This window comes from Myotis nattereri (assembly GCF_964212035.1).
Source record: "Myotis nattereri genome assembly, chromosome: 21".
Taxonomy (NCBI): Eukaryota; Metazoa; Chordata; class Mammalia; order Chiroptera; family Vespertilionidae; genus Myotis; species Myotis nattereri.
Genome location: NC_138097.1, coordinates 12,165,870 through 12,182,058, shown reverse-complemented (window position 1 = coordinate 12,182,058; position 16,189 = coordinate 12,165,870). Strand labels below are relative to the sequence as shown.

General features: G+C 57.5%; 1 long non-coding RNA gene across 1 annotated transcript in view; it reads right to left on the bottom strand.

The window, feature by feature from the left end:
• The window catches only part of LOC308535748, a 1,003,266-nt gene that overhangs the window by 214,074 nt on the left and 773,003 nt on the right, over window positions 1–16,189 (bottom strand). The window contains exon 6 of the long non-coding RNA XR_013997295.1: window positions 15,888–15,964. This is a non-coding gene — a long non-coding RNA (uncharacterized lncRNA). The remainder of the gene's footprint in view (window positions 1–15,887; window positions 15,965–16,189) is intronic.

Below are 16,189 nucleotides of genomic sequence, written 5' to 3'. Positions count from 1 at the left end.
GGGAAAGGAGAGAAAAAAGTGAATGAATACCAGGCCATTGTGTGTGTGTGTGTGTTGGTTCTCTGAACACTGTTGGAGGTTCCTAATGACCTCATACACATGCGACGGAGGAGCCCTACAAAGGTGCATGTCTCTTGTTACAAATGGAGCAAGACCTGCCCAGATCCCAGCTCGAAGTCCGGGCCCAGCTTTTAGGATGGGCTCTTGGCGAGGGCCCTGACTTGTGATGGGGCCATTTCTTGAGCAATGCAAGGCCTTCTGCGCCTCCCCTCCCCCACCCACAAGGAGATCTGGGTCGGGATAGGGTCGAAGGGCTCCGGCATTGGCTGTTGCTTCAAACAACATATTCGTGACACCTCGGAGAAAGCCGAGAAATCTTGGCTTGATTTCTTAAGCAAAAGATGGTTGGTGAAAGAGGCAGAAGATTGTATTTTAGGCCTCTCTGAGGATAGGGGCCGAACCCACACAATTAGCCTCTGCACTGAGGCATCTTGAGGCCACTGTGTCAAGGCCAAAAAGGCGAGGAGATCCGGTCCTCCCTCATTCACGCGAGGGCTTGACCCAAACTCAAAGGCACCTCCTCACTTCAGGGGACTCCCCACCGGAGGCTGATCATACAAAAAATTCCCCAAAATGTGTAGGACTGGGGCTCCACTCAAGGCCAAAGACCAGAGATTGCAAATGATGGCAGGCCATCCCCCCACGTACCGGGGTGGGGGGTGGGGGGTTGGGGGGGCGACTTCCAGGAGTACCCACAAGAACGTCATTGACGGCCACCAGACACACACACTCCTCTTGCCCTCTGGTGGCGTCCCGAGGCCTCCACGGGCCTGGATCATCAGCATCCAAACACATCTGACAAAGCATGCGCGCTGAGCTGGAAAACGGGGGACGCATCTGTAATACTCTCAACAATAAGATCCATTTTAAAAAAGTCGAAGGGAAATAAGCTGGGGGGGTGGCCTTTTCAGTGGCCTCAAGCGATTTGACCTCATCCAGTCATGTCCTTCACCAGCGCCCACCCACCCCCCGCCTCCCTTTGCTTCCGGTGTTTACCAGGGACTCATTGGGGGTTGGAGGGATGCGATAAAGGCGGGTACATTTCCAGCCTTTGCAGTACTTTGTGCCTCACATCGACGGCTAGAATCCTTCCTTCCTTCCCCACTTCTTCATGTACTTCCCCGGTATGTCCTTTGCACACCCTTCTCCCCACCACCACCTTTCCTCTGTTTCCCAGGGCTTTGCCCGCGCAGGGTTTTGTGTGTGAAGGGTCCTGGCCTCAGTGGGTAGAGTACTGTAAGCGAGAGCTCAGTTCCTGCTCTTTTGCCCTAATTTGTGCCCTGTCTCTGGGAGAGACACGTTTGCTTCTGTCTTCCGCTGCCATCTTCTATCAGCTCCTTTTTTCACTCACTGCTCTGTACACTGGCCTTGCCAGTGCACGCTTCCAATATAGTTGCTATTTTCCTTCTCTTTTGTTACGGTGCCTCGCTCTATACCGATGTGAGAGAGTAACATCGATCGGCTACCTCCCCCGCGCCCCCCACTGGGGACTGAGGCAGCCCCCCGGGCATGTGCCCTGACAGAGAAACTGAACCAGGGACCTCTTGGTGCATGGGACGATGCTCGAGCCACTGAGCCACACCGGCAGGGCTGTCTTTTTTTTTTTTTTTTTTACATCTCTTTGTATCCCTCTGTATAGCCATGTGCCCCTGTACCTACCAGCTTCTCCTTCTCTGGTGTGGCTACTCCAGTTCATTCATTGACATGGCTGAAGCGGGGCTGGAAAACTGGGGTGGCATTGGTTGCTACCTCATGGCCCCTCCTTATGAGCGCCTGCAAAACAGCCTAGGGCCCCAGGGCCTCGGGGAGCGGGGAGCAACTTTTTGTTTCGCCCTCTTTTCTTGATATTTTTCTAGAGGCACATGGCTTCAGGAGGCCACATCTCCTGACCTCCGCTGGCTCACTGCCTTCCAGACAAAAACTCAACAAAACGGCTTCCCATTCCAACTCGGGGGGTCCCTCGTCCCCAAGGCAGAACCTTATCAAGTGCTGCACCTGTTAGACTTGGACGTGTCTGCCTGGCCAGCAGGCCGCTCCTAGGGGCTCCTGACGCGTACCCGAGCCGTGCATGGAGTAGCGTCTCTGTGCATGGAGTAGCGTCTCTGTGCATGGAGTAGCGTCTCTGTGCATGGAGTAGCGTCTCCGTGGCTTTCTCCCATTTGCCTCCCAAGAGACGGACTCCCTGTGCTAACTTACAAAGCCCACCCCTCTGCACCGAAGGCTATAGTACAAGAGGACGTGCTTTTAGAGAAAAAGACACTGTTTCTCAATCATTTGCTGTCTCCTCGAGACTAGCGTCTCCGACTCCGATTGGGTGTGTCTCGGATGACACGAAAACGTGACTGTCCAATAATTTCCCAAAGTGTTTCACGCGGGCGCAGAAGTCTGAGACAGTCTGCGAGGCAGAAATGGGAGAGCAGCCAGGAGCAGGGGGCAGCGGTGGTGGCGGGTGTGGGAGCCCATTGAGTTCTCGAAAGGACTGGAATGTCAGCTCGCCAGGGAGGGCCCAGCTGCGGGGAGCCACAGCTCTCGCACCTGAAGAATCCCGGGGACCCCAGGCAGGAACTTGAGAAGGAGTTCCCAGAAGGTCATGACTTTCCAAGCAGGTGCAGCCAAAACTACAGATCAAGGCAAGAGCTCCCTGGACGCAGGTGACGAAGCATGGTGCTGGGTCGCTTTCCCGGGGGACTGAGTGAGTGCTGGCAGGAGAACAGAGTCCACAAATGCTCCCTTCAAAATAGGCATTCTCTCTCTCTCTCTCTCTCCTTTCACTGCAGAGCAAGGTCACGGGCGGAGCAACAGCGCGATGGGGCAAGGCTCAGGCCGCACCAGGTCCAGCTGCGAAGAAGGGGGGGGGGGGGGGTGGCCAAGGCCAAGGATGGGAAGCAACATTGCAGGCCAAAGCCATTGGAGCGGTCAGCTCCTCTCCACAGCCTTGCCTGGCCTCGCCGCTCTTAAAGGAGCTCTACACCAATGATCATTTGATAACTCCCTGTGCTTGGGAAGCCATTCTTGGTGAAGAGCATTTTGAAAAAAATGTATTGGCTTCATTGACATTGGTTGATAAAATTATATAGGTTTCAACTGTGCAATTCTTCGGGGCCTGCTGGGGCGGACAGCTCACCCTCCTCCCCGATGGCCATAGAAACAGAGGGAGAAATCAAGGCCAGCCCAAGTCCCACGGCTCCCCCCTGGGGGTGACGGCGCCCCCAGGCCCCAGGCCCTTTGCTTGGGGAATGCCTATTTTGAAGGGAGAACCTATGGGTCTTGGTCCATTTCATTCTCTTCGATGCCAGCACTTGGTTCTCTGGGGCCTGGCTGAGAACCAAGCAGCTCACGGGAACAGCACCGAACTGAGCCGCTGAGTAAGGAGAGCCCCAAGTACTCAGTGAACCTCGCCCCAACATCGCGCTCCCTCTCCCTCGCTGCCCACAGCCTCCTGCCCCTTCCATCTTCCCCCACTACACCGCCCCCCACAGTGTGACAGACTGTGGGTCAGGCAGGGGCCAGCCTGGCCCCTCGCTGGCTGGGGGAAAACCCTCCCTTCTTTCCATGTCTCCCGTCTTGGGGGGACTTATGCTTCATGAACTTCCTCTCCCTTAGAAACATGGGCTGAGACTCAGGAGGAAAAACAGGCAAGTCAGGCAGCCATTGGCTCCTGAGTGCCTGGCCGTGGCTGCCTTTCAATTAGAATGCTCTCTGTCCGGGAAAGAGGTGCCTTTGGCTCCCCTGGTGCCCGGGCCCCGCCCCCTCCATGTCCACACTGCCTCCTGCCCCCCCCCTGACCCCCTGCTTCCTCCAGGGCAGCCTTCTCCCTCACCTTCCTTCGGCTCTTTGCTATTCCTTTCTGTGCCTGGTCTCCACCCAGGACCCCGCAGCCTGCATCTGTGGGGCTGCTTGAAAAAAATCGTCTACAGTGGCAAAATCATCACCATGCATCAAGAAAGGGCCACGACCCTGTTCCCTCTCCCGGTCCCCCTCTGGGGTGTCCCCATGCCCCCCCTTTTCCTTTCTTCTAGGCTGCCTCAAGGCTCCGTCCCCGCCCTGCCCCACTCCCTGCTTCTCAGGTCTTCAGCTGGAAACAGCAAAGGGTTTTCAATATAAAAAACGGTACTTCAGCCCCCCAAGACTGGGATGGAGGACAAGACCCCCCCCTATCCCCCACCCCCACCCCTGCCCAGGAGGTGGGAGCCGGGCGCGAGGTCCCCTGCTGGTCTGGGCACACGCCCATGGCCTCTTAAAAGCGTTTCCATTGGAGGACTCGCCAGGCCTTGCGCCCTCAGCTCTGGCTGACCCCATGGACCCAGCTTCTCTGGGTGTCAGGGCACGAAAGGACATTAGCACAGGGTCCCAGGAGGCCGTCCCTGTGGCTGCCTCCTCCCCTGAGCCTGGGGGGTAAGGACTTGGGATCCTTTTTCTAACTCGGAGCAGGCTCAGGGAGGGGCTGCCTCCGAGAACGCGCCCCTGAGACGAGCCGTATGTAGGGACTGGCCCAGGGGAATGAGGCTGAGGAGCACTTAGTCCGCATCGGCACTCCTGGGACCCAGCCGCCCCCGGGTCGGGGTGCCTCGCTCACTGAACGAAGCTGTCAGGTGGGCATTTCCTGAGTGGCCGGCCTGTGCCTGGGACCACGCGGAAGGCTGCTTAGCTTGAAGAAGGGAATAGGACGAGCAAGTCCCTATTGAGAGCCAGGGGAGCACCGGGCTCGCGGGCCACCAGCACCCACTTTCCAAAGCGCCCCGCCCCCCGCGCCCCGCAAACCCACTTTCCAGAGGCAGACACTATGTGCCTCCGTTCTGTGGCAAGACACGTCTGCCACTGAGATGAAACTTCTGGAGAGAAAAGCCCAGAATCCTCTGCTTCTGAGAACCATGTTGAAACACGCACCAGGAATTTGCCAGTCAGGCCGTCTCACTGTGTGAGCCAGAGTCCCTCAAACACAGGGCCTCCGGGCTCTCAGGAAAGGAGGGGCAGTCAAGAGAGAAACAATGGAGGGTTTCCTAAAGGACTGCAGAGGAGGGGCCTGCGACAGGGTTCCCCTGGGGCGGGGCCTGGAGGTGCCACCAGGCAGGGCTAAGCCGGGGAAAACGAACCTTCACCCCAGGGCAGACCCCAGCCCGGGTGCAGGGCTGGCGATCCGCCTGATCCCGCCTCCATCTGCATCCTTGCTCCCCAAATCGCAACTGCCGCAACTGCCGGGAGGGATGGTGAACTAGGACTTGGCGCACAGCTTGGTTCAAAGAGAGAGGTGGCTGTCTCTTTCCCACCCGGCCAGCCCGCCAGCTCTCCCTACTTCGCCCAGAACACTTAGCAGTTAAGAAGAGGAGTCATTCCAAAGAGGGGGAGACCTCGACCTATTTCTGAGTAACTTACCATCTTCCCGGCCCCTCCCCACGCTCCCCTGCAAGCTTCTCATTTCTAGCACGGAGCAGTGACCTTCAGAGGACTCTAACTATGGTCCAGCAGGAAGCCAGGGGCAGGGCGGGGCCAGCTGCTTCTGATCCCGGGCTGTGCCCCCACCCCCACCCCACCCCCGTCTTGGAGTGGGGCGCCCTGGTCCCAAGGGCCTGTTCAGACCTGGAATCTTTATTCCTCTTCTGTCCCTGGTCCCACCTCCCACCTCTGTCCCATTTCTTCTTGGAGCTCTCAATGTCACTTGCGCTCCCTCCCTGTCCTTGTTTGCAGTCGTGATCACAGGATTCCTGTTTCCCCCTCCCCGTCTCCGGCCTGGCGTCCCCTAGGCCTGGGGGCCACAGCAGACCCCCCAGCTTTGGCGTCCGTCCCCTGGGTCACCGCTGGAGAGGCTCGAGAACAGTAACGAATGGGAGGATTGCCAGCCTGCCTCGCTCCGGTCCTCTCCAAGCCGATGGGGCGGCCCCTCTTCCTTCATATCTCAGGGCCCTTCAGCTTTTCTATTTATTTTTTTTTTTGAAATCACGTTGAAATACAACCTGAAGTCGACCACGAAACAATTCGCCAGGCCCCGTTTCTGCCAGGAAGCGCCATCATCACCCGCATCACCCTGGTCCCCGCCTCCAGGAGCCACCAAGACTCCCCCCCGCCCCCCACTGGCCAATATCTGGGCTGGCCCCATCGTCTTGGGAACAGCCCCTGCCTGGCCTCTGCCCTGTCACCGGGCAGACACCACGGGGCCCGCTTCCAGGCACCACCCTGGCCCTGCGGGCACCCACATCTCCAAAGTCTGCATCTATGGGGCCCCCCGGCGCCCCCTTCGCCAGCCCCCACCTCGCCCCCCCCCCCCGCTGGTCTCGATAGGCATGTGCCCCTTGCTCCTGGGTAGGCCCCTCTGGCAGCCCCTTGTCAACCTGGAACTCCCCTAAGCATTTTGGGGGCCCTCTCCACATCCGACAGGTGGCCCCAACTATTTTTCCTGGTCCCTAAAATATCAGTAGAGCAGAAAGGGAGATGGTGGCCATTTGGACACTCAAGGGAGCGTCTCCTTTAAGACGATAAGAGCCTGGTGAGCCAGCGAGGGGTCCTCGCCCACTGCCTGCTGTGGCCCCAGGGCTTTCCAACCAAAGTCATTCGGTATTGACATTGGAGCCACCTGAGCCACAGGCTGGATGCAGGAGAAAGACTATGGAAGAGTGGCCTCGGGGTTCCAACAGAGGCATCTCCCCGGGATGCTGACAGGCCTGCCCCCCAGGACACGGTGAGCAACTTGAGAGCAGGCTTGCGCCCCAACTCAGTGTTGCATTCCTGGGACCAAGTTCAAGCCCGTGGCTGCTCGCGGGAAAAGATCTGAGAGAATTATAAAAGCGTGGGCCGCGGTGGAATGAGAAAAGAAAGAGCAGATGGGGGGGGGGGGTAGGGGGGACATGTGTGGAGGGCCCTGTCTTGGAGCTGATGGATACATGGCTTTTACACCAAGGGAACAGGACAGACACCCCTTAAAACGGCACGTCTCCTACCGCTCAAATAGTCAAAGCAGCTGATCCAGAGAGAACCCCCTCGGGAGCCGGGGTGGAGAGGGGGCCGAAACCCGACCCCCGATCCCGGCTGAACTAAACTGTGATCTGACCTTTTCCCGAGAGTCCAAATCGGGTCCCTGAACTCCTTCCTATCACCCCCCCCCGGCCCCCCTCCCGCCCCCTCAGCAGGGCTGGGGCCTCCCCCCACTCGGATTCTTATGTAGAGGTCGGATATCAGCAGAACTCTGCAGCAGAAGGACCCGGGGCACCGGATCCTCTTGAGACTCCCCTCCCCTGCACCCCCCACCCACCCCGGGCCTGGAAATGGCTCTCCTGGGGGTAGGCGCCTGGGGAGTGGCCTGGAAGGCAGACAGGGCCACATGGGGTCTGGCCTCCGGGGCACACACCCCAACTATTAGTTCCATGTAGTTGCTGGGCATGACCAAGTAATGCCCCCCTGCCCCCCGCAAAGAAGGGCTGCCTCCCCTCCTGAACTGCTCATCCCAGGCCGAGTCCCCACCCCCCACTTGAGCCTCCTCAGGTCTCAGACTCCCGTGGGTGCGCCTATAGTTAAGGGCAGGAAACTTCTGGGCGGTGGGGTGGGGTGGGGTAGGGGGACCCAGGGCCCTGCTTCTGTGGAAATCATCCATCTCCATTAGGGCACCCAGGCTGGGCTGGGGGCTCTGGAAGACACCCCCCCCCCCCCGATTTCCCACGAGGGCCTGCGGTTCGAGGCGTCACGCAGACCGCAGCTGAGCTCTCCCCCGAGGGAGGGCCACCACCCAGCCCCGCTCCTCGCCTTGACTCCTTTCCCTCCAGATTCCACACCGGCCAGTCTGGAGTGAGGGGCAGAGGGGACGACAAGGATTGACCACATGTCTGCACACCCATCAGGAGACCCCCTAGGTCCCCGTCCCTGGGGGAGTGGGGAGGAAGCTTCTCCTGCCCATCTCAGCATCCCATACACTCGCTCGGCCACTCCGCTCCCACCCTGCACTGCTGGACAGCTCCACCCTCTAGGCAAGGTCGACCAGCTGGCTCTTTTGCTGCTTCTCCTAATTTGACTCTGGTGCCCTGTGCCCCCCACGTTGCCTCCACCCCCCGCCTCGGGGGGGGGGGGTGCCCTCCCTGCTCCCTCTCCTCCTCTTCTGTCTCCTCTTTTCCACAGGATATTTGTCATCGTGACTCCTTTCTGTCTCGCGCGCCCTCTCTCATCGTTTCTATCTGCAGGTGAGACCTCAGTATCTCTTGCTTCATGCCCTGCCCTCTGGGACTCTTCAGGGGCCTGAGTGCAATGGGCTTTGATTCCGGGAAAGAATCAGAGCCCGGGCCCCAGAAATGATGAACCGAGTCCTGAACAGCAAGGAGAGCGCGCGCGCGCCCCCCGGCCGAGGGAGGGACAGGCTCCTTCCTTTGAAAGGCTCTTTCCTGTCTTCTAGAAAGCACCATCTTGGTGCTACCCCCAAGGCCACCCGCCTCGCCCGGGTCCCCTCTGTGAGCGACCAAGATTCCTCGCAGGCCATCTGACCCTTTTCCCTGGGCAGCCTCCATGGTAAACTCAAAACCCCTCTAAGAGTTGGGTCTCCAGCACGTGGGGTCACGTGCAATGGCTTTCTTCCGGGCCACACCCATGGGACTCTCGACATGGAAAAGGCCCCCAAGTGGCTTCCTTTTCCCAGGCCCCCGAGATGCTCAAGATCGGGACCCTGATAATAGGGCAGTGTGTGTCTTTCTCTTGGACTCCTCTCCGGAGTGGACAGAGAACACTCCAGTATCCTACTTGATGCCGGACCGAAAGGGAATTATACTATTTCCTGGTTGATCCGGTTCCCTCCGCCCCATCAATTTCCAAATGTTTGCTTTTCTCTGAGTGGACGTACGGACCAGGGTCACGGGGGTAGATAGGCCTGGGCCGTCCGCCCTGGGCACTATCTCCCATTGCCACTCTCGGCGTGTCATCCTGCCCTTTCCGCTATGGGTGAGGGGGATGGGTGGGTGGTGGTGGGGGTCTTCATCTTTATACCCCCACTGCCCAGCCAAGCTCACGACGTATTTCCTAAAGCAGCGAGCTCATGACCGGCTAACGTCAGGCACGTACGAGGAATGTGAGGGACGACCCGGTCAGGAGGCCACGGTGGGGGGTGGGGGGAGAGGCCGCGACCCCTGGCAGTTGGGCCGTTGGGCAGTTGGGAGTGGGTTCACTGGGCTCACCTTCTGACTTTCCCACAAAATCCTTTTCTCCCATGGGGTTTGGGGCCTTCCCCAAGTGAGCACGCTCCAACGGTAGCACAGTTAGACGGCCCCGACCCTCTTGTCGCAAGAGCACGCCCCCTGCCTGGCTGGCCATCGCTGGGCAAGAGGAGGGCGATGCCCTATCTCTCTTCACCTGCCTGCAGTTCCCCCTCCTCTTCGGGACCTGTCTCCACCCCGGTTCCTATCTGCAGGACTCTCTCGGCCCCTGAGCTAGCAGAGCTGGTGGCCAAGAAGACGGGTCCAGAGCCTTGGAGGTAGTTCCCCGCCCCCCGCCCATGCACCCCGTTTCCTCGGCTGCTGGCAGAAGGAAAGGGGAGGAAAAGCGGCTTTTGCTCCTGCTGGGGTCTTCTGAGCAGCCCCCAGCCAGGGGCTCTCTTGCCCATCCCCTGGCAGGTCTGTACCCCCAGTTTTCAATAAGGAAACCATTTCTGCTGACCTCACAGACGCTTTCCCCTGGGGCCCCTGAGGGAGGGACCCACGCTGGGGTTTGAGGGGTTCAGGAGGACCCCCAAGACCGTCCCCCGCCCCATGCACACTGGATGCTTAACTCTCCACCATTAGATGTAGTTGTCACTGCCTTTGAAGCATTTTGGGGGCTAAAACTTCTCCCTGGGAAGGACCCCCAGCTCCCAGCCTTCCATCCCCCCTGACCCAGGACCCTCCCCTTGTTTCGGGCTAGGCTTTGGGGATGGCTGGGACCAGGGGACAAAGCAGAGACAAGAGCACTTTGGGGTTTTCTGTCATCCTCTGTCACGCCCTGTGGGCCCCCTCAGCTCCCTGCCTCCCAGGCCGGTCACTACTTCCCTGCTTTAGTCCTCGCTGCCACCCCCTGACTCACCCTCCACTACCTTCCCCTCCCCACCCCTTCCTCTCCCTCTCAGCATCGCTGCCCCACCCAGCTCTGCCCCTTTCCCACCCCTGGACGCTTGGTCTGTGAGGTGACCCTCCCCTCCTGTTGGCCCTCTTTGCTTTATAAGAGTCAGGGCTCCGACGGGTGTGGGGTGGTGGGCTCAGTGGGAGAGCAGGAGCGGGCAGCCCAGCCCGCATCCTCTGGCTCTAGGGCCAGTACACAGAGACCCGTGTCGGGCTGCGGGCGGGCTCGGGGACCGGGGCCACCTCCTTGCTGGCAAACCTGCTTCTGGTAGTCGCGGCTGCCCTGCACGGTCACATATATCTTTGTATATATACACAGATATACATGATTTTAAGCACCTCGGCTGCCTGGGCTAAGATTCGGGGGGGCTGAGATTTTGGGGGCTGAGATTTAGGGGGCCTACGGGGGGGGGGTGGAGGCATGTCTGGGCAGCCCTCAAGTGACCCTGGGCTCTCTGTAGGCCCCTGCTCCCCTCCATGAGGGGCAGACGCTGAGGCCACTGCCTCCCCGGGGAGCACAGCACAGCGAGTGGCCTGGTGGAGGGACCGGTGGGCTCTCAATGGCAGTTGCTTCCGTTGGCTTCCGGGGAGGGGGGGCACCCAGCAGGGTTCTGGAGCAGTGGTGGCAGTTGGCCCATAGAATGCTCGATCCCCCCCCCCCCTCAGTCCGGGCACAGGGGCCTCTGCAAACAGGGATCCCAGTGGCCCAGGCAGGGCCTCCCACGGGGGACAGGCCGCTCTGGCCTAAGGAGCCAGGGCCACCTCTGTGCCTTCCCGCGGCAGCCGGGCGTCGGGAGGGACGGCATGAGCAGCTGCCGTAGCTGAGAGTTTGGGGTGGGGGGGTAGGACAGCCCTGCCCTTGCTCAGATAAGGCTCGCCCCCAGATACTGCCCTGGCCCGTTAGTCTCAGAGCCCACAGTTCGGGCTCCTTCCCCGATGAAGGGCTGACTGGCTCCTAGGAAAAGGCAATGACCTCCCCAGGCCTCCAGCGCCCTTTTGTTCTCTAATGTGAGTGGTCAGGACCCCTTCGGATTGAGCGCGGTGCAGAGGGGCGGTCAGGGCCAAGGAGCATGCCCAGTGCGCCTGTGCCGACTGGAAGGGATGGGAAAGCACCTGAAAACACTCGCAGATGCCCCAGGTGGCCTTTGGGGGGATGGAGGGAGTCCCAGCCCCGAGGGGTGGCCTGCCCAGGCCACCGTAAGGCCGTGCCCAGCAGGCGGAGTCCCAGTGCTTGAGGCTGGGCCTCGGGGTGCCGGCTCCAGGCCGGTTCCTGATGCTGACGGGCCATCCTGACGATAACGCGCCCCCCCCCCCTCTTTCGCTCGTAGACCCGCCCAGCGCCAGTTACCAGAAGCCATGACATGTCCCTGCCTGGGCCCAGCATGGCTGAAGACAGAGGAAGGTAGGTGGCCCGGCTGCCAGCTCTGGGGGTGCCCTCCCCTCTCTGTTTCCTGAATCTGGGTGCGAGTGATGGGAGGGAGGCTCTGGACCCGTGTCCCCTGTGGGGCCTGTCCCCAGCCTTGGGTGTCTGTCCCCGCTCTCACTGTCAAATGCTGCTCCTGCCTCCATGTCCCTCCCTTTTCTCCTAAGATGCCATGCGGACGCAGAGCCGACTTCTGGGGTGGCTCGTTGTGTAACCTGTCCCTCTCTCCCGCCTCCGCATTCAGGAGCTGGCTTTGGGCCTCCTCTCTGCTTGAGGTGGCCTCCTGGCTTCTGTGTCTGTTTCTGCCTCTGAACTCAGCTCCCCCACCTCCAATTCTCTTGTGTCTCTTGGTGGAGACCATCTCTCCACAGCTCCCCATCGCTGAGGGCCACAGGTGGGCAAAGATCACGGTGCATGCCGTCCCCACGGCGGCCGGTGGCCTTGGCCAGGCCTCCCTGCACCCAGCTGGGCTCTGCACCTGCCCTCGCTACGCGTGCGCGGTGAAGTGAGAGGGTTCAGGGGGCGCTGCTCTCCTACTCATGCTTTCCCTCCCGCATCGGAGGGTCTGCTTTGTGTGCCTGTCTGCCCCTTAGCATCCCCTTTATGTTTTGTTCACAGAGCAAATTGGACCCCACGACGAGGGAGGAGCCAGGAGACTCAAAGGAAGGACTGCGTCTGACTCCCCATAGGTTCATAACTCACCCGCTCAGGTGGGGAGGAGGGAAGCACCTTGCTTCTTTCACCTGTATCACCATCCCCGAGGGCCCAGAATCTCAGTGCTCAAGACGCCCCCACCCCAAAGCTCTTCCATTGGCCATCAGAACGCTAGAAGGGCGCTGGTCTCTTGTCTGTTCCCCCATCATCTGGCCCTCAACTGGAAATGGCAAGAAGGCCCCACGTTGGGCACCACCTCCTGGTCCCCGGGGGGAGGTTTCGGTCCTGTCAATACCACAGCCTCCTAATCCCAAGAAAGACCTGTCCTCACCACCCTCAGTGTATAATTCTAGATCTGGAATATTCTACCCACGATGTGTGCTCAGGGCCAAAGCCACCCCAAATTCATGTCTTTCTAAGCCCAGCTCAGCCCAGCCCCACTTCCTTGTCACCCTATCTTGTTCACCTGTGCTCCTGGAGGACAAGACACTGTTTCTCATGCATTTCTGGATCCCGGGTGCTTAGCTCAGGGCTGGGCATGAGTGCTTAGCTCATGCTTTGTTGAATAAAATATCTCAACATGGCATATGCAAATGTTGAATTATTCCCCCCCCCCCCCACCTCGGAATCAGCGATAAGGGCGGCGGAAGAAAGTGTAAGGCAATCCTCACACGCTCAGGAGAAAAGACAGATGGGACCAAAAAACTGGGATGGGCAGGGGTGTACAAGTTTGGGTTTGGGAACCAAGATAGCCGGCTGAGGCCGAGGTGCTGAGATTCAGTGCCCCCAAGGCTGAGCTTGAGGACACTTCATGAGTTTCAGTTTCAGGGTCTGCTCTAGAACTTGAAGCAACCTACTGTGCGTAGGAGTTGTTGCTAAAGGCACCAGAAGAAGGTAAATCCCACCAGACTCTGATCAAAGGGGGCTTTCTCTGCCTAAGGGAGGCTCAGGAATTGCTGTAAAACAGGACTGATTTCCAGTATTTCTCAGCGCACTTTCTCTGTGCACACCCCTGCTGCTCTGTTTGATGAAGAGATACGTTCAGGTTAGGTTTCTGGCTTTGGCACCAAAAAACCAGAATCTTGTCCAGCTGGCATATTTTGGTGGTTGAGGGTCAACCTATGAACCAGGTCACAGTCTGAGTCCTGATCAGGGCACATGCCCAGGTTGCAGGCTCCATCCCTAACAGGGGGCGTGCAGGAGGCAGCCGGGCAATGATTCTCATCACTGATGTTTCTCTCTCTCCCTCTTCCTGCTTCTCTGAAATCAATTACATATATACTAGAGGCCTGTTGCACGCAGAGATTCGTGCAATAGGCCTTCCCTTCCCTTGGCTGCTGGCATCAGTTTTCCACTGGCACCTGGGACCCAGGCCTTCGCTCTGGCTGGGCTCCAGCCAGAGTCCACCCCGCTCCAGCCGTCAGGCCTCGCGGCTCTGCTGATCCTGGGGGTGTGAGGCCTCGCTGCTTGGCCAGCTTCTGGTACGTTTGTCTTCCCTCTACTGCTTGGAGCCTACGTATGCAAATTAACAACCATCTTTGTTGGTGGTTAATTTGCATATCGCCCTAATTAGCCAATGGGAAACATAGTGAAGGTATGGTCAATTACCCTTTTTGTCTTTAATAATATATATATATGCATATATATATATGCATATATATATACATATATATATACATACGTATATGTATATATATGTAAAAGATTTTAAAAAAAACCACTGGAATCTTAAACTGTTCCTGGGCCCCCAAGGGCAAAAATATCTGGATGACATTAAAATGTGAGGAAAATAGCTTTGCGATGAAAAGCCATGCCTGTGTGTGTGTGTGTGTGTGTGCGCGCACGTGTGTACGGTTTTTGTTGGCATGTGTCAGTGTGCTGGGTACAATGCTCTCCGCACAACAGTAGCCACAATGCTGTTACTTGCATTGTCTCCACTACCAGACCTTGCCGGGAGTTTCCTGGCTTGATAGTGGCTATGCAACGTGTGGTGCTGACACAGATGTTGTCGGCAAGTCTGAGCAAAGAGGGAACGAACACAATGATGGGTAAGTGGTGACCCACACCAATGGGCACAAGGCCCGTGACAATCAGCCTCATCCACGTCTTCCCAATCTCATCCCTCCTCTCCTCACTGCCGGGGCTGGCACTCGGACCATCAGCTCTTCTCTCAACCTCCTAAACCCACTCCCCCATCCTCCTCCACTGGCCCCAGCCTGGTCTTTCTAGAACTTGAATATGAGCCAGTAACTCACAAACTCATGGGACTTGCTGTTGCCCCAGCTCGTTGGCCTGCCAGCCCCACTTTGCCCTAAGTCCATCTCTCTGTCCCCCCGCCTCCGTTCCAGGCACACCGGACCTCTCAGCGTTCCCCAAAGCTTGCCTGTGGGCGCCTGCCTCTGTGTGCACCAGGCCTTTCCGCCCCTTCCATCTGGTGAGCTCCCCCTCACCTTCCACGTCTCCTTTGTGTCTCCCACTTCCTGTGCGCAATGGTTGGTTTTATGCGTCAACTTGGCTAAACGACAGCACCCAGTTATTCAATCAAACATGAATGTAGGGGTATCTGAGAGGGGTGACTTTCAATAGAGATGAGCTTCAGTAATCTGGGCGGGCCTCACAGGGTCAGCTGAATGGCCTTAGAGCAGCGGTTCTCAACCTTCCCAATGCCACGACCCTTTCATACAGTTCCTCATGTTGTGGTGACCCTAACCAACCATAGAATTATTTTCGTTGCTACTGCATAACTGTAATTTTGCTACTGTTATGAATCGTAGTGCAAATATCTGATAGGCGGGATGTATTTTCATTGTTACAAATTGAACATAATTAAAGCATAGTGGTTAATTACAAAAACAATATGTAATTATATATGTGTTTTCTGCTGGTCTTAGGCGACCCCTGTGAAAGGGCCGTTTGACCCCCAAAGGGGTCGCGACCCACAGGTTGAGAACCGCTGCCTTAGAGCAATATTGAGTCTTTTGGAGGAAAATGATTCTGCTTCAAGTATCAGTCCCTGCCCAAAACTTTCCAGCTTGCTGGTCTACCCTACAGCGTCTAAGTTCTTCCCTCCCCCCACTCCCATTCTGCTCTGTAAAAAATCCATTCTATATACTAGTAAAATGTCTAGATATTTGATAACCTTCGCCCTATTCATGTATCATCATCCATTCAGACCAACTCTTCATTCCAGTTTATGAGCCACCTTTACAGAGACATCTCCTCTATGGACGGGTATATCCGCTACGTTTGGTATCAGAATCCTGCTCGTCTAATATTGTGCTGGGGTGTGGCGGGGGGGGAGGAAACTAACATTTATAAACACGCCACCTCCTTTACATACGTTATGCCCTTTCCTCATTGCGACGACCTGGCGTAGCCCGAGTTGCTGCCTGTTTTACAGATGAAGAAAGCGAGGCTTGGGGACAGACGCTGGCGGACGTCAGAGTAGCTAAGAGAGCCACACTGGTCTGCATGGGCCCACACTTTTTCATCTGCCGCGGTGCCTTCCAGAAAGTGGCTAGTGGCACAGTTACCCAGCGTTACCGTAAAGCTGAGCAAATAGTGTTTCATGCACTTCCCCACCAGGCTACTCCCGTTAATTACATTTCCACATACAGGAGGCAGCTTTGGCTCAGGTAACACCTTCACTGTAATCGGATAAGGCCCAGCACGTACACGGGCTCTTGACTCACTTTTGTCTCAGTTCATTTCCTTGTCCGGAATGATGAGCTCGACAACACAGGGGGTCTCCAGGGAGAAGATGATAAAGCTAAAATGAAAAGACAGGAGAAACCTCTTAAATACTCTCAACATCGATCACTTAAAACTGCCAAGTCCAGTCAATATTGAAAACGTGCAAAAGGTGATCTCAGCTAGATATTGGAACTTGGGGCCCCATCTCCACCCAGTGAACTATGTGGTATGGCATCATTTTAATCTCATATAATTCAACAGGATTAATTTTGTAAGACCATGGAGCAGTGGTTCTCAACCT